Source organism: Tenrec ecaudatus, chromosome 14 (genome assembly GCF_050624435.1).
Source record: "Tenrec ecaudatus isolate mTenEca1 chromosome 14, mTenEca1.hap1, whole genome shotgun sequence".
Taxonomy (NCBI): Eukaryota; Metazoa; Chordata; class Mammalia; order Afrosoricida; family Tenrecidae; genus Tenrec; species Tenrec ecaudatus.
The window spans coordinates 101,389,404-101,413,476 of NC_134543.1; positions in this window are offsets into that span (position 1 = coordinate 101,389,404).

The following is a 24,073-nucleotide window of genomic DNA, read 5'->3' on the forward strand; positions in this document are numbered from 1 at the left end:
TGAAAAGGACACGGAGTCAGAAGACCTCCAGAGATTGTGCAAGGGTATGTGTGTGTGTGTAAAAAGTAAAGGAAGTCCGAAGCCCTACAGATATTTTTCAAAGTTTTTGTGTGTGTGAGTGTCTAAAAAGGACACAAAATCAGAAGCCCTCCAGAGATTCTGCAAGTGTCTGTATGTGTAAAAAGGACACAAAGTGAGAATACCTCCAGAGATTCTGCAAGGGTGTGTGCATTTGTGCATGTGTGTGTGAGTGTGTAAAATGGAAACGAAATCAGAAGGCCTCCAGAGACGCTGCCAGGGTGTATTTGTGTGTGCAAAAAGGACAGGAACTCAGAATCCCTCCAGAGATTCTTCAAGTGTGAGTGTGTGTGTGTGTATAAAATGGACACAAAGTCAGAAGACCTGCAGATATTCTGCAAGAGTGTGAGTGTTTGTATGTGTGAGTAAAATGGACATGGAATCAGAAGCCCTCCAGAGATTCTGCAAGTGCATGACTGTGTGTGTTTGTGTGTGTGTGTGTTTAATAAGGACATGAAATCAGACGCCCTTCAGAGATTCTGCAAGGCTGCGTGTATGTGTGTGTGTGTTTGTGTGTGTGTTTGCGTGTGTGTTTTTGTGTGTGTGTTTGCTTGTGAAAAGACATTAATTCAGAAACCATCCAGAGATTCTGCAACGGTGTTTCTGTATGTGTGTGTGTGTGTGTGTGTGTGTGTGCGTGTGTGTAAAAAGGACACGAAGTCAGAAGCTCTCTAGAGATTCTACCATGGTGTGTGTGTGTGTGTTTGTATAAAAAGCACATGAATTTCGAAGCGCACTAGGGACTCTGCAAGAGTCTGAGTGTGAGTGTGTGTGTGTGTGTAAAAAGGCCATGAAGTCAGAAGCCCTCCAGAGATTCTGCAAGGGTATGAGTGTGAGTGTGTGTGTTTGTATGAAAAGGACACGGTGTCAGAAGCCCTCAAGAGATTCTGGAAGGTTGTGTGAGAGTGTGAGTGAAAAGGACACGAAGTCAGAAGGCCTCCGGGGATTCTGCACGGGTGTGAGTGTTTGTGTGTGTGTGACTAAAAAGGACACGAAGTCAGAAGCCCTCTAGAGTTTCTGCAGGGGTATGAGAGTGAGTGTGTGTTTGTGTGTGTGTAAAAAGGCCATGAAGTCAGAAGCCCTCCAGAGATTCTGCAAGGATATGAGTGTGAGTATGTGTGTGTGTGTGTGTGTGTGTATGAACAGGACACGGTGTCAGAAGCCCTCAAGAGATTCTGGAAGGTTGTGTGTGAGTGTGTTTAAAAAGGACACGAAGTCAGAAGCTCTCTAGAGATTCTGCAAGGGTCTGTGTGTGAGTGTATGTGTAAAAAGGACATGTAGTCAGATGCCCTACAAAGCTTCTTCAAGTGTATGAGTGTGAGTTTGTGTGTGTGTAAAAAGGACACGGAGTCAGAAGATCTCCAGAGATTGTGCAAAGGTGTGTGTGTGTGTGTGAGAGAGTGTGTATAAAGGACATGAATTCAGAAGGCCTGTAGTGATTCTGCCATGGTTTGTGTGTATTTTTGTAAAAAGGACGCGAAGTCAGAAGCTGTCTAGGGATTCTGCAAGGGTCGGAGTGCGAGTGTGTGTGTAAAAAGGATATGTAGTCAGATGCCCTACAGAGTTTCTTCAAGTGTATAAGTGTGAGTTTGTGGGTGTGTGTGTGTATAAAAAGAACACAAAGTCAGACGACCTCCAGAGATTGTGCAAGGGTGTGTGTGTGTGATTCTGTAAAAAGGAAAGGAAGTCTGAAGGCCTACAGATATTCTTCAAAGTTAGTGTGTGCGTGAGTGTCTAAAAAGGACACAAAATCAGAAGCCCTCCAGAGATTCTGCAAGTGTCTGTGTGTGTAAAAAGGACACAAAGTGAGAATACCTCCAGAGATTCTGCAAGGGTGTGTACATGTGTGCATGTGTGTGTGTGTGTGAGTGTGAAAATGGAAACGAAGTCAGAAGGCCTGCAGAGATTCTGCCAGGGTGTATTTGTGTGTGTAAAAAGGACAGGAACTCAGAATCCCTCCAGAGAGTCTTCAAGTGTGAGTGTGTGTGTGTGTGTATAAAAAGGACACAAAGTCAGAAGACCTGCAGATACTCTGCAAGAGTGTGTTTGTGTGTGCGTGTAAAAAGGACACGGAATCAGAAGCCCTCCAGACATTCTGCAAGTGTATGAGTGCGTGTGTGTGTGTGTATAAAAAGGACAAGTAATCAGACGTCCTTCAGAGATTCTGCAAGGGTGCGTGTATGTGTGTGTGTGTGTGTGTGTGTGTTTGCCTGTAAAAAGACATTAATTCAGAAACCATCCAGAGATTCTGCAACGGTGTTTGTGTATGTGTGTGTGTGTGTGTGTAAAAAGGACACGAAGTCAGAAGCTCTCTAGAGATTCTACCATGTTGTGTGTGTGTGTGTGTGTGTTTGTATAAAAAGTACATGAATTTCGAAGCCCACTAGGGACTCTGCAAGAGTCTGAGTGTGAGTGTGTTTGTGTGTGTGTGTGTAAAAAAGCCATGACGTCAGAAGCCCTCCAGAGATTCTGCAAGGGTATGAGTGTGAGTGTGTGTGTGTGTGTGTGTGTGTGTGTGAAAAGGACACGGTGTCAGAAGCCCTCAAGAGATTCTGGAAGGTTGTGTGTGAGTGTGTTTAAAAAGGACACGAAGTCAGAAGCTCTCTAGAGATTCTGCAAGGGTCTGAGTGTGAGTGTGTGTGTAAAAAGGACATGTAGTCAGAAGCCCTACAGAGCTTCTGCAAGTGTGTGAGTGTGAGTTTGTGTGTGTGTAAAAAGGACACGGAGTCAGAAGATCTCCAGAGATTGTGCAAGGGTGTGTGTGTGTGTGAGAGTGTGTAAAAAGGAAAGGAAGTCCGATGCCCTACAGATATTCTTCAAAGTTTGTGTGTGCGTGTGTGTCTAAAAAGAACACAAAATCAGAAGCCCTCCAGAGATTCTTCAAGTGTCTGTGTGTGTAAAAAGGACACAAAGTGAGAATACCTCCAGAGATTCTGCAAGGGTGTGTGCATGTGTGCATGTGTGTGTATGTGTGTGAATGTGTAAAATTGAAACGAAGTTAGAAGGCCTCTAGAGATTCTGCCAGGGTGTATATTTGTGTGTGTAAAAAGGACAGGAACTCAGAATCCCTCTAGAGATTCTTCACGTGTGAATGTGTGTGTGTGTATAAAAAGGACACAAAGTCAGAAGACCTGCAGATATTCTGCAAGAGTGTGAGTGTTTGCAAAAAGGACACGGAATCAGAAGCCCTCCAGAGATTCTGCAAGTGTATGAGTGCATGTGTGTGTGTGTTTAAAAAGGACATGAAATCAGACGCCTTCCAGAAATTCTGCAATGGTTTTCTGTGTGTGTGTGTGTGTCTGTGTGTAAAAAGACATGAAATCAGGCGCCCTGCAGAGATTCAGCAAGGGTGCGTGTATGTGTGTGTGTGTGCATGTGTGTGTGTGGAAAAAGGACAGGAAACCAGAAGCGTTTTACAGACTCTGCAAGAGTGTGTGTGTGTGTGTTTGTGCTTGTAAAAAGGACATTAATTCATAAACCCTCCAGAGATTCTGCAACCGTATGTGTGTATATGTTTATGTGTGTGTGTGTGTGTGTGTGTGTGTGTAAAAAGGCCATGAAGTCAGAAGCCCTCCAGAGATTCTGCAAGGGTATGAGTGTGAGTGTGTGTGTGTGTGTGTTTCTGTGAGTGTGTATGAAAAGGACACGGTGTCAGAAGCCATCAAGAGATTCTGGAAGGTTGTGTGTGAGTGTGAGTGAAAAGGACACGAAGTCAGAAGCCCTCCGGGGATTTTGGAAGAGTGCGAGTGTTTTTGTGTGTGTGACTAAAAAGGACACGAAGTCAGAAGCCCTCTAGAGTTTCTGCAGGGGTATGAGAGTGAGTGTGTGTTTGTGTGTGTGTAAAAAGGCCATGAAGTCAGAAGCCCTCCAGAGATTCTGCAAGGATATGAGTGTGAGTATGTGTGTGGTGTGTGTGTGTGTGTGTGTGTATGAACAGGACACGGTGTCAGAAGCCCTCAAGAGATTCTGGAAGGTTGTGTGTGAGTGTGTTTAAAAAGGACACGAAGTCAGAACCTCTCTAGAGTTTCTGCAATGGTCTAAGTGTGAGTGTGTGTGTAAAAAGGACATGTAGTCAGAAGCCCTACAGAGTTTCTGCAAGTGAATGAGTGTGAGTTTGTGTGTGTGTGTGTGTGTAAAAAGGACAGGAATTCAGACGACCTCCAGAGATTGTGCAAGTGTGTGTGTGTGTAAAAAGTAAAGGAAGTCCGAAGCCCTACAGATATTCTTCAAAGTTAGTGTGTGCGTGAGTGTCTAAAAAGGACACAATATCAGAAGCCCTCCAGAGATTCTGCAAGTGTCTGTGTGTGTAAAAAGGACACAAAGTGAGAATACCTCCAGAGATTCTTCAAGGGTGTGTGTATGTGTGTGTGTGTGATTGTGTAAAATGGAAACGAAGTCAGAAGGCCTCCAGAGATTTTGCCAGGGTGTATTTGTGTGTGTAAAAAGGACAGGAACTCAGAATCCCTCCAGAGAGTCTTCAAGTGTGAGTGTGTGTGTGTGTATAAAAAGGACACAAAGTCAGAAGACCTGCAGATATTCTGGAAGAGTGTGAGTGTTTGTGTGTGCGTGTAAAAAGGACACGGAATCAGAAGCCCTCCAGACATTCTGAAAGTGTATGAGTGCGTCTGTGTGTGTGTTTAAAAAGGACAAGTAATCAGACGCCCTTCAGAGATTCTGCAAGGGTGCGTGTATGTGTGTGTGTGTGTGTGTGTGTGTGTGTGTTTGCCTGTATAAAGACATTAATTCAGAAACCATCCAGAGATTCTGCAACGGTGTTTGTGTATGTGCGTGTGTGTAAAAAGGACACGAAGTCAGAAGCTCTCTAGAGATTCTACCATGGTGTGTGTGTGTGTCTGTGTGTGTTTGTATAAAAAGTACATGAATTTCAAAGCCCACTAGGGACTCTGCAAGAGTCTGAGTGTGAGTGTGTTTGTGTGTGTGTGTGTAAAAAAGCCATGACGTCAGAAGCCCTCCAGAGATTCTGAAAGGGTATGAGTGTGAGTGTGTGTGTGTGTGTGTGTGTATGAAAAGGACATGGTGTCAGAAGCCCTCAAGATGTTCTGGAAGGTTGTGTGTGAGTGTGTTTAAAAATGACACGAAGTCAGAAGCTCTCTAGAGTTTCTGCAAGGGTCTGAGTGTGAGTGTGTGTGTAAAAAGTACATGTAGGCAGAAGCCCTACAGAGCTTCTGCAAGTGTGTGAGTGTGAGTATGTGTGTGTGTAAAAAGGACACGGAGTCAGAAGATCTCCAGAGATTGTGCAAGGGTTTGTGTGTGTGTGTGAGTGAGTGTGTAAAAAGGAAAGGAAGTCCGAAGCCCTACAGATATTCTTCAAAGTTTGTGTGTGCGTGAGTGTCTAAAAAGGACACAAAATCAGAAGCCCTCCAGAGATTCTTCAAGTGTCTGTGTGTGTAAAAAGGACACAAAATGAGAATACCTCCAGAGATTCTGCAAGGGTGTGTGCATGTGTGTGTATGTGTGTGAGTGTGTAAAATGGAAATGAAGTCAGAAGACCTCCAGAGATTCTGCCAGGGTGTATTTGTGTGTGTAAAAAGGACAGGAACTCAGAATCCCTCCATAGATTCTTCAAGTGTGAGTGTGTCTGTGTGTATAAAAAGGACAAAAAGTCAGAAGACCTGTAGATATTCTGCAAGAGTGTGGGTGTTTGTGTGTGTGTGTAAAAAGGGAACAAAATCAGAAGCCCTGCAGAGATTCTGCAAGTGTATGAGAGAGAGAGTGTGTGTGTGTGTGTGTGTGTGTGTAAAAAGGCCATGAAGTCAGAAGCCCTCCAGAGATTCGGCAAGGGTATGAGTGTGTGTGTGTTTGTGTGTGTGTGTATGAAAAGGACACGGTGTCAGAAGCCCTCAAGAGATTCTGGAAGGTTGTGTGTGAGTGTGAGTGAAAAGGACACGAAGTCAGTAGCCCTCCGGGGATTCTGCATGGGTGTGAGTGTTTTTGTGTGTGTGACTAAAAAGGACACGACATCAGAAGCCCTTCAGAGATTGTACAAGGACATGAGTGTGGGTTTGCGTGTGTGAGTGTGTAAAACGGACAAAGTCAGAAGCCCTCCAGAGATTCTGCAATGGATTTCTGTGTGTTTGTGTGCGTGTGTGTGTTTAAAAAGGACATGAAGTCAGAAGACCTCTAGGGATTCTGCCATGGTGTGTGTGTGTTTTTGTAAAAAGGACACGAAATCAGAAACTCTCTAGAGATTCTGCAAGGGTCTGAGTGTGAGTGTAAGAAAGACATGTAGTCAGAAGCCCTACAGAGTTTCTGCAAGTGAATGAGTGTGAGTTTGTGTGTGTGTGTAAAAAGGACAGGAATTCAGACGACCTCCAGAGATTGTGCAAGGGTGTATGTGTGTGTGAGTGTGTAAAAAGGAAAGGAAGTCCAATGCCCTACAGATATTCTTCAAAGTTTGTGTGTGCGTGAGTGTCTAAAAAGGACACAAAATCAGAAGCCCTCCAGAGATTCTGCAAGTGTCTGTGTGTGTAAAAAGGACACAAAGTGAGAATACCTCCAGAGATTCTTCAAGGGTGTGTGCATGTGTGTGTGTGTGTGAGTGTGTAAAATGGAAACGAAGTCAGAAGGCCTCCAGAGATTCTGCCAGGGTGTATTTGTGTGTGTAAAAAGGACAGGAACTCAGAATCATTCCAGAAAGTCTTCAAGGGTGAGTGTGTGTGTGTGTATAAAAAGGACACAAAAGCAGAAAACCTGCAGATATTCTGCAAGAGTGTGAGTGTTTGTGTGTGCGTGTAAAAAGGACACGGAATCAGAAGCCCTCCAGACATTCTGCAAGTGTATGAGTGCGTGTGTGTGTGTGTTTAAAAAGGACAAGAAATCAGACGCCCTTCAGAGATTCTGCAAGGGTGCGTGTATGTGTGTGTATGTGTGTGTTTGCTTATAAAACGACATTAATTCAGAAACCATCCAAAGATTCTGCAACGGTGTTTGTGTATGTGCGTGTGTGTGTGTGTGTGTAAAAAGGACACGAAGTCAGAAGCTCTCTAGAGATTCTACCATGGTGTATGTGTGTGTGTGTGTTTGTATAAAAAGTACATGAATTTGGAAGCCCACTAGGGACTCTGCAAGAGTCTGAGTGTGAGTGTGTTTGTGTGTGTGTGTGTAAAAAAGCCATGAAGTCAGAAGCCCTCCAGAGATTCTGAAAGGGTATGAGTGTGAGTGTGTGTGTGTGTATGAAAAGGACACGGTGTCAGAAGCCCTCAAGAGATTCTGGAAGGTTGTGTGTGAGTGTGTTTAAAAAGGACACAATGTCAGAAGCTCTCTAGAGATTCTGCAAGGGTCTGAGTGTGAGTGTGTGTGTTAAAAGGACATGTAGTCAGAAGCCCTACAGAGCTTCTGCAAGTGTGTGAGTGTGAGATTGTGTGTGTGTAAAAAGGACACGGAGTCAGAAGATCTCCAGAGATTGTGCAAGGGTGTGTGTGTGTGTGTGTGATTGTGTAAAAAGGAAAGGAAGTCCGAAGCCCTAGAGATATTTTTCAAAGTTTGTGTGTGCGTGAGTGTGTAAAAAGGACACAAAATCAGAAGCCCTCCAGAGATTCTGCAAGTGTCTGTGTGTGTAAAAAGGACACAAAGTGAGAATACCTCCAGAGATTCTGCAAGGGTGTGTGCATATGTGCATGTGTGTGTATGTGTGTGAATGTGTAAAATTGAAACGAAGTCAGAAGGCCTCCAGAGATTCTGCCAGGGTGTATTTGTGTGTGTAAAAAGGACAGGAACTCAGAATCCCTCTAGAGATTCTTCACGTGTGAGTGTGTGTGTGTGTGTGTATAAAAAGGACACAAAGTCAGAAGACCTGCAGATATTCTGCAAGAGTGTGAGTGTTTGCAAAAAGGACACGGAATCAGAAGCCCTCCAGAGATTCTGCAAGTGTATGAGTGCATGTGTGTGTGTGTTTAAAAAGGACATGAAATCAGACGCCTTCCAGAGATTCTGCAATGGTTTTCTGTGTGTGTGTGTGTCTGTGTGTAAAAAGACATGAAATCAGGTGCCCTGCAGAGATTCAGCAAGGGTGCGTGTATGTGTGTGTGTGTGCATGTGTGTGTGTGGAAAAAGGACAGGAAACCAGAAGCGTTTTACAGATTCTGCAAGAGTGTGTCTGTGTGTGTTTGTGCTTGTAAAAAGGACATTAATTCATAAACCCTCCAGAGATTCTGCAACCGTGTGTGTGTATATGTGTATGTGTGTGTGTGTGTGTGTAAAAAGGCCATGAAGTCAGAAGCCCTCCAGAGATTCTGCAAGGGTATGAGTGTGTGTGTGTGTGTGTGTGTGTGTTTCTGTGTGTGTGTATGAAAAGGACACGGTGTCAGAAGCCCTCAAGAGATTCTGGAAGGTTGTGTGTGAGTGTGAGTGAAAAGGACACGAATTCAGAAGCCATCCGGGGATTTTGGAAGGGTGCGAGTGCTTTTGTGTGTGTGACTAAAAAGGACACGAAGTCAGAAGCCCTCTAGAGTTTCTGCAGGGTTATGAGAGTGATTGTGTGTTTGTGTGTGTGTAAAAAGGCCATGAATCAGAAGCCCTCCAGAGATTCTGCAAGGATATGAGTGTGAGTATGTGTGTGTGTGTGCGTGTGTGTGTATGAACAGGACACGGTGTCAGAAGCCCTCAAGAGATTCTGGAAGGTTGTGTGTGAGTGTGTTTAAAAAGGACACGAAGTGAGAACCTCTCTAGAGATTCTGCAAGTGTCTGAGTGTGAGTGTGTGTGTAAAAAGGACATGTAGTCAGAAGCCCTACAGAGTTTCTGCAAGTGTATGAGTGTGAGTTTGTGTGTGTGTAAAAAGGACACGGAGTCAGAAGATCTCCAGAGATTGTGCAAGGGTGTGTGTGTGTGAGTGTGTATAAAGGACATGAAGTCAGAAGGCCTGTAGTGATTCTGCCATGGTTTGTGTGTATTTTTGTAAAAAGGACACAAAGTCAGAAGCTTTCTAGGGATTCTGCAAGGGTCGGAGTGTGAGTGTGTGTGTAAAAAGGACATGTAGTCAGAAGCCCTACAGAGTTTCTTCAAGTGTATGTGTGTGAGTTTGTGGGTGTGTGTGTGTGTAAAATGGACACGAAGTCAGACGACCTCCAGAGATTGTGCAAGGGTGTGTGTGTGTGATTGTGTAAAAAGGAAAGGAAGTCTGTAGGCCTACAGATATTCTTCAAAGTTAGTGTGTGCGTGAGTGTCTAAAAAGGACACAAAATCAGAAGCCCTCCAGAGATTCTTCAAGTGTCTGTGTGTGTAAAAAGGACACAAAGTGAGAATCCCTCCAGAGATTCTGCAAGGGTGTGTGCATGTGTGCATGTGTGTGTATGTGTGTGAATGTGTAAAATTGAAACGAAGTCAGAAGGCCTCCAGAGATTCTGCCAGGGTGTATTTGTGTGTGTAAAAAGGACAGGAACTCAGAATCCCTCTAGAGATTCTTCACGTGTGAGTGTGTGTGTGTGTGTGTGTATAAAAAGGACACAAAGTCAGAAGACCTGCAGATATTCTGCAAGAGTGTGAGTGTTTGCAAAAAGGACACGGAATCAGAAGCCCTCCAGAGATTCTGCAAGTGTATGAGTGCATGTGTGTGTGTGTTTAAAAAGGACATGAAATCAGACGCCTTCCAGAGATTCTGCAATGGTTTTCTGTGTGTGTGTGTGTCTGTGTGTAAAAAGTCATGAAATCAGGCGCCCTGCAGAGATTCAGCAAGGGTGCGTGTATGTGTGTGTGTGTGCATGTGTGTGTGTGGAAAAAGGACAGGAAACCAGAAGCGTTTTACAGATTCTGCAAGGGTGTGTGTGTGTGTGTGTGTGTAAAAAGTAAAGGAAGTCCGAAGCCTTACAGATATTCTTCAAAGTTTGTGTGTGCGTGAGTGTCTCAAAAGGACACAAAATCAGAAGCCCTCCAGAGATTCTGCAAGTGTCTGTGTGTGTAAAAAGGACACAAAGTGAGAATACCTCCAGAGATTCTTCAAGGGTGTGTGCATGTGTGTGTGTGTGAGTGTGTAAAATGGAAACGAAGTCAGAAGGCCTCCAGAGATTCTGCCAGGGTGTATTTGTGTGTGTAAAAATGACAGGAACTCAGAATCCCTCCAGAGAGTCTTCAAGTGTGAGTGTGTGTCTGTGTGTATAAAAAGGACACAAAGTCAGAAGACCTGCAGATATTCTGCAAGAGTGTGAGTGTTTGTGTGTGCGTGTAAAAAGGACACGGAATCAGAAGCCCTCCAGACATTCTGCAAGTGTATGAGTGTGTGTGTGTGTGTGTTTAAAAAGGACAAGTAATCAGACGCCCTTCAGAGATTCTGCAAGGGTGCGTGTATGTGTGTGTGTGTGTGTGTGTGTGTGTGTGTGTGTTTGCCTGTAAAAAGACATTAATTTAGAAACCATCCAAAGATTCTGCAACGGTGTTTGTGTATGTGCGTGTATGTGTGTGTGTGTAAAAAGGACACGAAGTCAGAAGCTCTCTAGAGATTCTACCATGGTGTGTGTGTGTGTGTTTGTATAAAAAGTACATGAATTTCGAAGCCCACTAGGGACTCTGCAAGAGTCTGAGTGTGATTGTGTTTGTGTGTGTGTGTGTAAAAATGCCATGAAGTCAGAAGCCCTCCAGGGATTCTGCAAGGGTATGAGTGTGAGTGTGTGTGTGTGTGTGTGCGTGTATGAAAAGGACATGGTGTCAGAAGCCCTCAAGAGATTCTGGAAGGTTGTGTGTGAGTGTGTTTAAAAAGGACACGAATTCAGAAGCTCTCTAGAGATTCTGCAAGGGTCTGAGTGTGAGTGTGTGTGTAAAAAGGACATGTAGTCAGAAGCCCTACAGAGCTTCTGCAAGTGTGTGAGTGTGAGTTTGTGTGTGTGTAAAAAGGACACGGAGTCAGAAGATCTCCAGAGATTGTGCAAGGGTGCGTGTGTGTGTGTGTGTGTGTGTGAGTGTGTAAAAAGGAAAAGAAGTACGAAGCCCTACAGTTATTCTTCAAAGTTTGTGTGTGAGTGTCTAAAAAGGACACAAAATCAGAAGCCCTCCAGAGATTCTGCAAGTGTCTGTGTGTGTAAAAAGGACACAAAGTGAGAATACCTCCAGAGATTCTTCAAGGGTGTGTGCATGTGTGTGTGTGTGAGTGTGTAAAATGGAAACGAAGTCAGAAGGCCTCCAGAGATTCTGCCAGGGTGTATTTGTGTGTGTAAAAATGACAGGAACTCAGAATCCCTCCAGAGAGTCTTCAAGTGTGAGTGTGTGTCTGTGTGTATAAAAAGGACACAAAGTCAGAAGACCTGCAGATATTCTGCAAGAGTGTGAGTGTTTGTGTGTGCGTGTAAAAAGGACACGGAATCAGAAGCCCTCCAGACATTCTGCAAGTGTATGAGTGTGTGTGTGTGTGTGTTTAAAAAGGACAAGTAATCAGACGCCCTTCAGAGATTCTGCAAGGGTGCGTGTATGTGTGTGTGTGTGTGTGTGTGTGTGTGTGTGTGTTTGCCTGTAAAAAGACATTAATTTAGAAACCATCCAAAGATTCTGCAACGGTGTTTGTGTATGTGCGTGTATGTGTGTGTGTGTAAAAAGGACACGAAGTCAGAAGCTCTCTAGAGATTCTACCATGGTGTGTGTGTGTGTGTTTGTATAAAAAGTACATGAATTTCGAAGCCCACTAGGGACTCTGCAAGAGTCTGAGTGTGATTGTGTTTGTGTGTGTGTGTGTAAAAATGCCATGAAGTCAGAAGCCCTCCAGGGATTCTGCAAGGGTATGAGTGTGAGTGTGTGTGTGTGTGTGTGCGTGTATGAAAAGGACATGGTGTCAGAAGCCCTCAAGAGATTCTGGAAGGTTGTGTGTGAGTGTGTTTAAAAAGGACACGAATTCAGAAGCTCTCTAGAGATTCTGCAAGGGTCTGAGTGTGAGTGTGTGTGTAAAAAGGACATGTAGTCAGAAGCCCTACAGAGCTTCTGCAAGTGTGTGAGTGTGAGTTTGTGTGTGTGTAAAAAGGACACGGAGTCAGAAGATCTCCAGAGATTGTGCAAGGGTGCGTGTGTGTGTGTGTGTGTGTGAGTGTGTAAAAAGGAAAAGAAGTACGAAGCCCTACAGATATTCTTCAAAGTTAGTGTGTGCGTGAGTGTCTAAAAAGGACACAAAATCAGAAGCCCACCAGAGATTCTGCAAGTGTCTGTGTGTGTAAAAAGGACACAAAGTGAGAATACCTCCAGAGATTCTGCAAGGGTGTGTGCATGTGTGTGTATGTGTGAGAATGTGTAAAATTGAAACGAAGTCAGAAGGCCTCCAGAGATTCTGCCAGGGTGTATTTGTGTGTGTAAAAGGGACAGGAACTCAGAATCCCTCTAGAGATTCTTCACGTGTGAGTGTGTGTGTGTGTATAAAAAGGACACAAAGTCAGAAGACCTGCAGATATTCTGCAAGAGTGTGAGTGTTTGCAAAAAGGACACGGAATCAGAAGCCCTCCAGAGATTCTGCAAGTGTATGAGTGCATGTGTGTGTGTGTTTAAAAAGGACATGAAATCAGACGCCTTCCGGAGATTCTGCAATGATTTTCTGTGTGTGTGTGTGTGTGTCTGTGTGTAAAAAGACATGAAATCAGGCGCCCTGCAGAGATTCAGCAAGGGTGCGTGTATGTGTGTGTGTGTGCATGTGTGTGTGTGGAAAAAGGACAGGAAACCAGAAGCGTTTTACAGATTCTGCAAGAGTGTGTGTGTGTGTGTGTTTGTGCTTGCAAAAAGGACATTAATTCATAAACCCTCCAGAGATTCTGCAACCGTGTGTGTGTATATGTGTATGTGTGTGTGTGTGTGTAAAAAGGCCATGAAGTCAGAAGCCCTCCCGAGATTCTGCAAGGGTATGACTGTGAGTGTGTGTGTGTGTGTGTTTCTGTGTGTGTGTATGAAAAGGACACAAAGTCAAAAGACCTGCAGATATTCTACAGAGTTTCTGCAAATGAATGAGTGTGAGTTTGTGTGTGTGTGATTGTAAAAAGGACAGGAATTCAGACGACCTCCAGAGAGTGTGTGTGAGTGTGTAAAAAGGAAAGGAAGTCCGAAGCCCTACAGATATTCTTCAAAGTTTGTGTGTGCGTGAGTGTCTCAAAAGGACACAAAATCAGAAGCCCTCCAGAGATTCTGCAAGTGTCTGTGTGTGTAAAAAGGACACAAAGTGAGAATACCTCCAGAGATTCTGCAAGGGTGTGTGCATGTGTGTGTGTGTGAGTGTGTAAAATGGAAACGAAGTCAGAAGGCCTCCAGAGATTCTGCCAGGGTGTATTTGTGTGTGTAAAAATGACAGGAACTCAGAATCCCTCCAGAGAGTCTTCAAGTGTGAGTGTGTGTCTGTGTGTATAAAAAGGACACAAAGTCAGAAGACCTGCAGATATTCTGCAAGAGTGTGAGTGTTTGTGTGTGCGTGTAAAAAGGACACGGAATCAGAAGCCCTCCAGACATTCTGCAAGTGTATGAGTGTGTGTGTGTGTGTGTTTAAAAAGGACAAGTAATCAGACGCCCTTCAGAGATTCTGCAAGGGTGCGTGTATGTGTGTGTGTGTGTGTGTGTGTGTGTGTGTGTGTTTGCCTGTAAAAAGACATTAATTTAGAAACCATCCAAAGATTCTGCAACGGTGTTTGTGTATGTGCGTGTATGTGTGTGTGTGTAAAAAGGACACGAAGTCAGAAGCTCTCTAGAGATTCTACCATGGTGTGTGTGTGTGTGTTTGTATAAAAAGTACATGAATTTCGAAGCCCACTAGGGACTCTGCAAGAGTCTGAGTGTGATTGTGTTTGTGTGTGTGTGTGTAAAAATGCCATGAAGTCAGAAGCCCTCCAGGGATTCTGCAAGGGTATGAGTGTGAGTGTGTGTGTGTGTGTGTGCGTGTATGAAAAGGACATGGTGTCAGAAGCCCTCAAGAGATTCTGGAAGGTTGTGTGTGAGTGTGTTTAAAAAGGACACGAATTCAGAAGCTCTCTAGAGATTCTGCAAGGGTCTGAGTGTGAGTGTGTGTGTAAAAAGGACATGTAGTCAGAAGCCCTACAGAGCTTCTGCAAGTGTGTGAGTGTGAGTTTGTGTGTGTGTAAAAAGGACACGGAGTCAGAAGATCTCCAGAGATTGTGCAAGGGTGCGTGTGTGTGTGTGTGTGTGTGAGTGTGTAAAAAGGAAAAGAAGTACGAAGCCCTACAGATATTCTTCAAAGTTAGTGTGTGCGTGAGTGTCTAAAAAGGACACAAAATCAGAAGCCCACCAGAGATTCTGCAAGTGTCTGTGTGTGTAAAAAGGACACAAAGTGAGAATACCTCCAGAGATTCTGCAAGGGTGTGTGCATGTGTGTGTATGTGTGAGAATGTGTAAAATTGAAACGAAGTCAGAAGGCCTCCAGAGATTCTGCCAGGGTGTATTTGTGTGTGTAAAAGGGACAGGAACTCAGAATCCCTCTAGAGATTCTTCACGTGTGAGTGTGTGTGTGTGTATAAAAAGGACACAAAGTCAGAAGACCTGCAGATATTCTGCAAGAGTGTGAGTGTTTGCAAAAAGGACACGGAATCAGAAGCCCTCCAGAGATTCTGCAAGTGTATGAGTGCATGTGTGTGTGTGTTTAAAAAGGACATGAAATCAGACGCCTTCCGGAGATTCTGCAATGATTTTCTGTGTGTGTGTGTGTGTGTCTGTGTGTAAAAAGACATGAAATCAGGCGCCCTGCAGAGATTCAGCAAGGGTGCGTGTATGTGTGTGTGTGTGCATGTGTGTGTGTGGAAAAAGGACAGGAAACCAGAAGCGTTTTACAGATTCTGCAAGAGTGTGTGTGTGTGTGTGTTTGTGCTTGCAAAAAGGACATTAATTCATAAACCCTCCAGAGATTCTGCAACCGTGTGTGTGTATATGTGTATGTGTGTGTGTGTGTGTAAAAAGGCCATGAAGTCAGAAGCCCTCCCGAGATTCTGCAAGGGTATGACTGTGAGTGTGTGTGTGTGTGTGTTTCTGTGTGTGTGTATGAAAAGGACACAAAGTCAAAAGACCTGCAGATATTCTACAGAGTTTCTGCAAATGAATGAGTGTGAGTTTGTGTGTGTGTGATTGTAAAAAGGACAGGAATTCAGACGACCTCCAGAGAGTGTGTGTGAGTGTGTAAAAAGGAAAGGAAGTCCGAAGCCCTACAGATATTCTTCAAAGTTTGTGTGTGCGTGAGTGTCTCAAAAGGACACAAAATCAGAAGCCCTCCAGAGATTCTGCAAGTGTCTGTGTGTGTAAAAAGGACACAAAGTGAGAATACCTCCAGAGATTCTGCAAGGGTGTGTGCATGTGTGTGTGTGTGTGTGTAAAATGGAAACGAAGTCAGAAGGCCTCCAGAGATTCTGCCAGGGTGTATTTGTGTGTGTAAAAAGGACAGGAACTCAGAATCCCTCCAGAGAGTCTTCAAGTGTGAGTTTGTGTGTGTGTGTATAAAAAGGACACAAAGTCAAAAGACCTGCAGATATTCTGCAAGAGTGTGAGTGTTTGTGTGTGCGTGTAAAAAGGACACGGAATCAGAAGCCCTCCAGACATTCTGCAAGTGTATGAGTGCGTGTGTGTGTGTGTTTAAAAAGGACAAGTAATCAGACGCCCTTCAGAGATTCTGCAACGGTGTTTGTGTATGTGCGTGGTGTGTGTGTGTAAAAAGGACACGAAGTCAGAAGCTCTCTAGAGATTCTACCATGGTGTGTGTGTGTGTGTGTGTTTGTATAAAAAGTACATGAATTTGGAAGCCCACTAGGGACTCTGCAAGAGTCTGAGTGTGAGTGTGTTTGTGTGTGTGTGTGTGTAAAAAAGCCATGAAGTCACAAGCCCTCCAGAGATTCTGCAAGGGTATGAGTGTGAGTGTGTGTGTGTGTGTGTGTGTGTGTGTATGAAAAGGACACGGTGTCAGAAGCCCTCAAGATATTCTGGAAGGTTGTGTGTGAGTGTGTTTAAAAAGGACACGAAGTCAGAAGCTCTCTAGAGATTCTGCAAGGGTCTGAGTGTGAGTGTGTGTGTAAAAAGGACATGTAGTCAGAAGCCCTACAGAGCTTCTGCAAGTGTGTGAGTGTGAGTTTGTGTGTGTGTAAAAAGGACACGGAGTCAGAAGATCTCCAGAGATTGTGCAAGGGTGTGTGTGTGTGTGAGTGTTTAAAAAGGAAAGGAAGTCCGAAGCCCTACAGATATTCTTCAAAGTTTGTGTGTGAGTGAGTGTCTAAAAAGGACACAAAATCAGAAGCCCTCCAGAAATTCTTCAAGTGTCTGTGTGTGTAAAAAGGACACAAAGTGAGAATACCTCCAGAGATTCTGCAAGGGTGTGTGCATGTGTGCATGTGTGTGTATGTGTGTGAATGTGTAAAATGGAAACGAAGTCAGAAGGCCTCCAGAGATTCTGCCAGGGTGTATTTGTGTGTGTAAAAACGACAGGACCTCAGAATCCCTCTAGAGATTCTTCACGTGTGAGTGTGTGTGTGTGTATAAAAAGGACACAAAGTCAAAAGACCTGCAGATATTCTGCAAGAGTGTGAGTGTTTGCAAAAAGGACACGGAATCAGAAGCCCTACAGAGATTCTGCAAGTGTATGAGTGCATGTGTGTGTGTGCTTAAAAAGGACATGAAATCAGACGCCTTCCAGAGATTCTGCAATGGTTTTCTGTGTGTGTGTGTGTCTGTGTTTAAAAAGACATGAAATCAGGCGCCCTGCAGTGATTCAGCAAGGGTGCGTGTATGTGTGTGTGTGTGTGTACATGTGTGTGTGTGGAAAAAGGACAGGAAACCGGAAGCGGTTTACAGATTCTGCAAGAGTGTGTGTGTGTTTGTGCTTGTAAAAAGGACATTAATTCATAAACCCTCCAGAGATTCTGCAACCGTGTGTTTGTATATGTGTATGTGTGTGTGTGTGTGTGTGTGTGTGTGTAAAAAGGCCATGAAGTCAGAAGCCCTCCAGAGATAATGCAAGGGTATGAGTGTGAGTGCGTGTGTGTGTGTGTTTCTGTGTGTGTGTATGAAAAGGACACGGTGTCAGAAGCCTTCAAGAGATTCTGGAAGGTTGTGTGTGAGTGTGAGTGAAAAGGACACGAAGTCAGAAGCCCTCCGGGGATTTTGCAAGGTTGCGAGTGTTTTTGTGTGTGTGACTAAAAAGGACACGAAGTCAGAAGCCCTCTAGAGTTTCTGCAGGGGTATGAGAGTGAGTGTGTGCTTGTGTGTGTGTAAAAAGGCCATGAAGTTAGAAGCCCTCCAGAGATTCTGCAAGGATGTGAGTGTGAGTATGTGTGTGTGTGTGTGTGTGTGAACAGGACACGGTGTCAGAAGCCCTCAAGAGATTCTGGAAGGTTGTGTGAGTGTGTTTAAAAAGGACACGAAGTCAGAACCTCTCTAGAGATTCTGCAAGTGTCTGAGTGTGAGTGTGTGTGTAAAAAGGACATGTAGTCAGAAGCCCTACAGAGTTTCTGCAAGTGAATGAGTGTGAGTTTGTGTGTGTGTGTGTGTGTAAAAAGGACAGGAATTCAGACGACCTCCAGAGATTGTGCAAGGGTGTGTGTGTGTGTGTGTGTGAGTGTGTATAAAGGACATGAAGTCAGAAGGCCTGTAGTGATTCTGCCATGGTTTGTGTGTATTTTTGTAAAAAGGACACGAAGTCAGAAGCTGTCTAGGGATTCTGCAAAGGTCGGAGTGTGAGTGTGTGTGTAAAAAGGACATGTAGTCAGAAGCCCTACAGAGTTTCTTCAAGTGTATAAGTGTGAGTTTGTGTGTGTGTGTGTGTGTGTAAAAAGGACACAAAGTCAGACGACCTCCAGAGATTGTGCAAGGGTGTGTGTGTGTCATTGTGTAAAAAGGAAAGGAAGTCTGAAGGCCTACAGATATTCTTCAAAGTTAGTGTGTGCGTGAGTGTCTAAAAAGGACACAAAATCAGAAGCCCTCCAGAGATTCTGCAAGTGTCTGTGTGTGTAAAAAGGACACAAAGTGAGAATACCTCCAGAGATTATGCAAGGGTGTGTGCATGTGTGCATGTGTGTGTGTGTGAGTGTGTAAAATGGAAACGAAGTCAGAAGGCCTCCAGAGATTCTGCCAGGGTGTATTTGTGTGTGTAAAAAGGACAGGAACTCAGAATCCCTCCAGAGAGTCTTCAAGTGTGAGTGTGTGTGTGTGTATATAACGGACACAAAGTCAAAAGACCTGCAGATATTCTGCAAGCGTGTGAGTGTTTGTGTGTGCGTGTAAAAAGGACACGGAATCAGAAGCCCTCCAGACATTCTGCAAGTGTATGAGAGAGAGTGTGTGTGTGTGTGTGTGTGTGTGTGTGTGTGTGTGTGTGTAAAAAGGCCATGAAGTCAGAAGCCCTCCAGAGATTCGGCAAGGGTATGAGTGTGTGTGTGTTTGTGTGTGTGTGTATGAAAAGGACACGGTGTCAGAAGCCCTCAAGAGATTCTGGAAGGTTGTGTGTGAGTGTGAGTGAAAAGGACACGAAGTCAGTAGCCCTCCGGGGATTCTGCACGGGTGTGAGTGTTTTTGTGTGTGTGACTAAAAAGGACACGACATCAGAAGCCCTTCAGAGATTGTACAAGGACATGAGTGTGGGTTTGCGTGTGTGAGTGTGTAAAACGGACAAAGTCAGAAGCCCTCCAGAGATTCTGCAATGGATTTCTGTGTGTTTGTGTGCGTGTGTGTGTTTAAAAAGGACATGAAGTCAGAAGACCTCTAGGGATTCTGCCATGGTGTGTGTGTGTTTTTGTAAAAAGGACACGAAATCAGAAACTCTCTAGAGATTCTGCAAGGGTCTGAGTGTGAGTGTAAGAAAGACATGTAGTCAGAAGCCCTACAGAGTTTCTGCAAGTGAATGAATGTGAGTTTGTGTGTGTGTGTAAAAAGGACAGGAATTCAGACGACCTCCAGAGATTGTGCAAGGGTGTATGTGTGTGTGAGTGTGTAAAAAGGAAAGGAAGTCCAATGCCCTACAGATATTCTTCAAAGTTTGTGTGTGCGTGAGTGTCTAAAAAGGACACAAAATCAGAAGCCCTCCAGAGATTCTGCAAGTGTCTGTGTGTGTAAAAAGGACACAAAGTGAGAATACCTCCAGAGATTCTTCAAGGGTGTGTGCATGTGTGTGTGTGTGTGAGTGTGTAAAATGGAAACGAAGTCAGAAGGCCTCCAGAGATTCTGCCAGGGTGTATTTGTGTGTGTAAAAAGGACAGGAACTCAGAATCATTCCAGAAAGTCTTCAAGGGTGAGTGTGTGTGTGTGTATAAAAAGGACACAAAAGCAGAAAACCTGCAGATATTCTGCAAGAGTGTGAGTGTTTGTGTGTGCGTGTAAAAAGGACACGGAATCAGAAGCCCTCCAGACATTCTGCAAGTGTATGAGTGCGTGTGTGTGTGTGTTTAAAAAGGACAAGAAATCAGACGCCCTTCAGAGATTCTGCAAGGGTGCGTGTATGTGTGTGTATGTGTGTGTTTGCTTATAAAACGACATTAATTCAGAAACCATCCAAAGATTCTGCAACGGTGTTTGTGTATGTGCGTGTGTGTGTGTGTGTGTGTAAAAAGGACACGAAGTCAGAAGCTCTCTAGAGATTCTACCATGGTGTGTGTGTGTGTGTGTTTGTATAAAAAGTACATGAATTTGGAAGCCCACTAGGGACTCTGCAAGAGTCTGAGTGTGAGTGTGTTTGTGTGTGTGTGTGTAAAAAAGCCATGAAGTCAGAAGCCCTCCAGAGATTCTGAAAGGGTATGAGTGTGAGTGTGTGTGTGTGTATGAAAAGGACACGGTGTCAGAAGCCCTCAAGAGATTCTGGAAGGTTGTGTGTGAGTGTGTTTAAAAAGGACACAATGTCAGAAGCTCTCTAGAGATTCTGCAAGGGTCTGAGTGTGAGTGTGTGTGTTAAAAGGACATGTAGTCAGAAGCCCTACAGAGCTTCTGCAAGTGTGTGAGTGTGAGATTGTGTGTGTGTAAAAAGGACACGGAGTCAGAAGATCTCCAGAGATTGTGCAAGGGTGTGTGTGTGTGTGTGTGATTGTGTAAAAAGGAAAGGAAGTCCGAAGCCCTAGAGATATTTTTCAAAGTTTGTGTGTGCGTGAGTGTGTAAAAAGGACACAAAATCAGAAGCCCTCCAGAGATTCTGCAAGTGTCTGTGTGTGTAAAAAGGACACAAAGTGAGAATACCTCCAGAGATTCTGCAAGGGTGTGTGCATATGTGCATGTGTGTGTATGTGTGTGAATGTGTAAAATTGAAACGAAGTCAGAAGGCCTCCAGAGATTCTGCCAGGGTGTATTTGTGTGTGTAAAAAGGACAGGAACTCAGAATCCCTCTAGAGATTCTTCACGTGTGAGTGTGTGTGTGTGTGTATAAAAAGGACACAAAGTCAGAAGACCTGCAGATATTCTGCAAGAGTGTGAGTGTTTGCAAAAAGGACACGGAATCAGAAGCCCTCCAGAGATTCTGCAAGTGTATGAGTGCATGTGTGTGTGTGTTTAAAAAGGACATGAAATCAGACGCCTTCCAGAGATTCTGCAATGGTTTTCTGTGTGTGTGTGTGTCTGTGTGTAAAAAGACATGAAATCAGGTGCCCTGCAGAGATTCAGCAAGGGTGCGTGTATGTGTGTGTGTGTGCATGTGTGTGTGTGGAAAAAGGACAGGAAACCAGAAGCGTTTTACAGATTCTGCAAGAGTGTGTCTGTGTGTGTTTGTGCTTGTAAAAAGGACATTAATTCATAAACCCTCCAGAGATTCTGCAACCGTGTGTGTGTATATGTGTATGTGTGTGTATGTGTGTGTGTGTAAAAAGGCCATGAAGTCAGAAGCCCTCCAGAGATTCTGCAAGGGTATGAGTGTGTGTGTGTGTGTGTGTTTCTGTGTGTGTGTATGAAAAGGACACGGTGTCAGAAGCTCTCAAGAGATTCTGGAAGGTTGTGTGTGAGTGTGAGTGAAAAGGACACGAATTCAGAAGCCATCCGGGGATTTTGGAAGGGTGCGAGTGCTTTTGTGTGTGTGACTAAAAAGGACACGAAGTCAGAAGCCCTCTAGAGTTTCTGCAGGGTTATGAGAGTGATTGTGTGTTTGTGTGTGTGTAAAAAGGCCATGAATCAGAAGCCCTCCAGAGATTCTGCAAGGATATGAGTGTGAGTATGTGTGTGTGTGTGCGTGTGTGTGTATGAACAGGACACGGTGTCAGAAGCCCTCAAGAGATTCTGGAAGGTTGTGTGTGAGTGTGTTTAAAAAGGACACGAAGTGAGAACCTCTCTAGAGATTCTGCAAGTGTCTGAGTGTGAGTGTGTGTGTAAAAAGGACATGTAGTCAGAAGCCCTACAGAGTTTCTGCAAGTGTATGAGTGTGAGTTTGTGTGTGTTTAAAAAGGACATGGAGTCAGAAGACCTCCAGAGATTGTGTATTTGTGTGTATGTGATTGTGTGTGAGTGTGTAAAAAGGAAAGGAAGTCCGAAGCCCTACAGATATCCTTCAAAGTTTGTGTGTGCGTGAGTGTCTAAAAAGGACACAAAATCAGAAGCCCTCCAGAGATTCTGCAAGTGTCTATGTGTGTAAAAAGGACAAAAAATGAGAATACCTCCAGATATTCTTCAAGGGTATGTGCATTTGTGTGTGTGTGTAAAATTGTAACTAAGTCAGAAGGCCTCGAGAGATTCTGCCAGGGTGTATTTGTGTGTGTAAAAAGGACAGGAACTCAGAATCCCTCTAGAGATTCTTCAAGTGTGAGTGTGTGTGTGTGTAAAAAAAGGACACAAAGTCAGAAGACCTGCAGATATTCTTTAAGAGTGTGAGTGTTTGCAAAAAGGACACGGAATCAGAAGCCCTCCAGAGATTCTGCAAGTGTATGAGTGCATGTGTGTGTGTGTGTGTGTGTGTGTGTCTGTGTTTAAAAAGGACATGAAATCAGACGCCTTCCGGAGATTCTGCAATGGTTTTTTTTGTGTGTGTGTGTCTGTGTGTGTGTGTGTAAAAAGACATGAAATCAGGTGCCCTGCAGAGATTCTGCAATGGTGCGTGTATGTGTGTGTGTGTGCATGTTTGCGTGTGGAAAAAGGACAGGAAACCAGATGCCTTTTACAGATTCTGCAAGCGTGTGTGTGTGTGTGTGTGTGTGTTTGTATTTGTAAAAAGGACATTAATTTAGAAACCCTCCAGAGATTCTGCAACCGTGTGTGTGTATATGTGTATGTGTGTGTGTGTGTGTGTGTGTGTAAAAACGCCATGAAGTCAGAAGCCCTCCAGAGATTCTGCAAGGGTATGAGTATGAGTATGTGTGTGTGTGTGTGTGTTTCTGTGTGTGTGTATGAAAATGACACGGTGTCAGAAGCCCTCAAGAGATTCTGGAAAGTTGTGTGTGAGTGTGAGTGAAAAGGACACGACGTTTGAAGCCCTCCGGGAATTCTGCAATGGTGCGAGTGTTTTTGTGTGTGTGACTAAAAAGGACACGAAGTCAGAAGCCCTCTAGAGTTTCTGCAGGGGAATGAGAGTGAGTGTGTGTTTGTGTGTGTGTAAAAAGACCATGAAGTCAGAAGCCCTCCAGAGATTCTGCAAGGATATGAGTATGTGTGTATATGTGTGTGTGTGTGTGTGTTTGTGTATGAACAGGACACGGTGTCAGAAGCCCTCAAAAGATTCTGGAAGGTTGTGTGTGAGTGTGTTTAAAAAGGATACGAAGTCAGAACCTCTCTAGAGATTCTGCAAGTGTCTGAGTGTGAGTGTGTGTGTAAAAAGGACATGTAGTCAGAAGCCCTACAGAGTTTCTGCAAGTGTATGAGTGTGAGTTTGTGTGTGTGTAAAAAGGACACGGAGTCAGAAGATCTCCAGAGATTGTGCAAGGGTGTGTGTGTGTGAGTGTGTATAAAGGACATGAAGTCAGAAGGCCTGTAGTGATTCTGCCATGGTTTGTGTGTATTTTTGTAAAAAGGACACAAAGTCAGAAGCTTTCTAGGGATTCTGCAAGGGTCGGAGTGTGAGTGTGTGTGTAAAAAGGACATGTAGTCAGAAGCCCTACAGAGTTTCTTCAAGTGTATGTGTGTGAGTTTGTGGGTGTGTGTGTGTGTAAAATGGACACGAAGTCAGACGACCTCCAGAGATTGTGCAAGGGTGTGTGTGTGTGATTGTGTAAAAAGGAAAGGAAGTCTGTAGGCCTACAGATATTCTTCAAAGTTAGTGTGTGCGTGAGTGTCTAAAAAGGACACAAAATCAGAAGCCCTCCAGAGATTCTTCAAGTGTCTGTGTGTGTAAAAAGGACACAAAGTGAGAATCCCTCCAGAGATTCTGCAAGGGTGTGTGCATGTGTGCATGTGTGTGTATGTGTGTGAATGTGTAAAATTGAAACGAAGTCAGAAGGCCTCCAGAGATTCTGCCAGGGTGTATTTGTGTGTGTAAAAAGGACAGGAACTCAGAATCCCTCTAGAGATTCTTCACGTGTGAGTGTGTGTGTGTGTGTGTGTGTATAAAAAGGACACAAAGTCAGAAGACCTGCAGATATTCTGCAAGAGTGTGAGTGTTTGCAAAAAGGACACGGAATCAGAAGCCCTCCAGAGATTCTGCAAGTGTATGAGTGCATGTGTGTGTGTGTTTAAAAAGGACATGAAATCAGACGCCTTCCAGAGATTCTGCAATGGTTTTCTGTGTGTGTGTGTGTCTGTGTGTAAAAAGTCATGAAATCAGGCGCCCTGCAGAGATTCAGCAAGGGTGCGTGTATGTGTGTGTGTGTGCATGTGTGTGTGTGGAAAAAGGACAGGAAACCAGAAGCGTTTTACAGATTCTGCAAGGGTGTGTGTGTGTGTGTGTGTGTAAAAAGTAAAGGAAGTCCGAAGCCTTACAGATATTCTTCAAAGTTTGTGTGTGCGTGAGTGTCTCAAAAGGACACAAAATCAGAAGCCCTCCAGAGATTCTGCAAGTGTCTGTGTGTGTAAAAAGGACACAAAGTGAGAATACCTCCAGAGATTCTTCAAGGGTGTGTGCATGTGTGTGTGTGTGAGTGTGTAAAATGGAAACGAAGTCAGAAGGCCTCCAGAGATTCTGCCAGGGTGTATTTGTGTGTGTAAAAATGA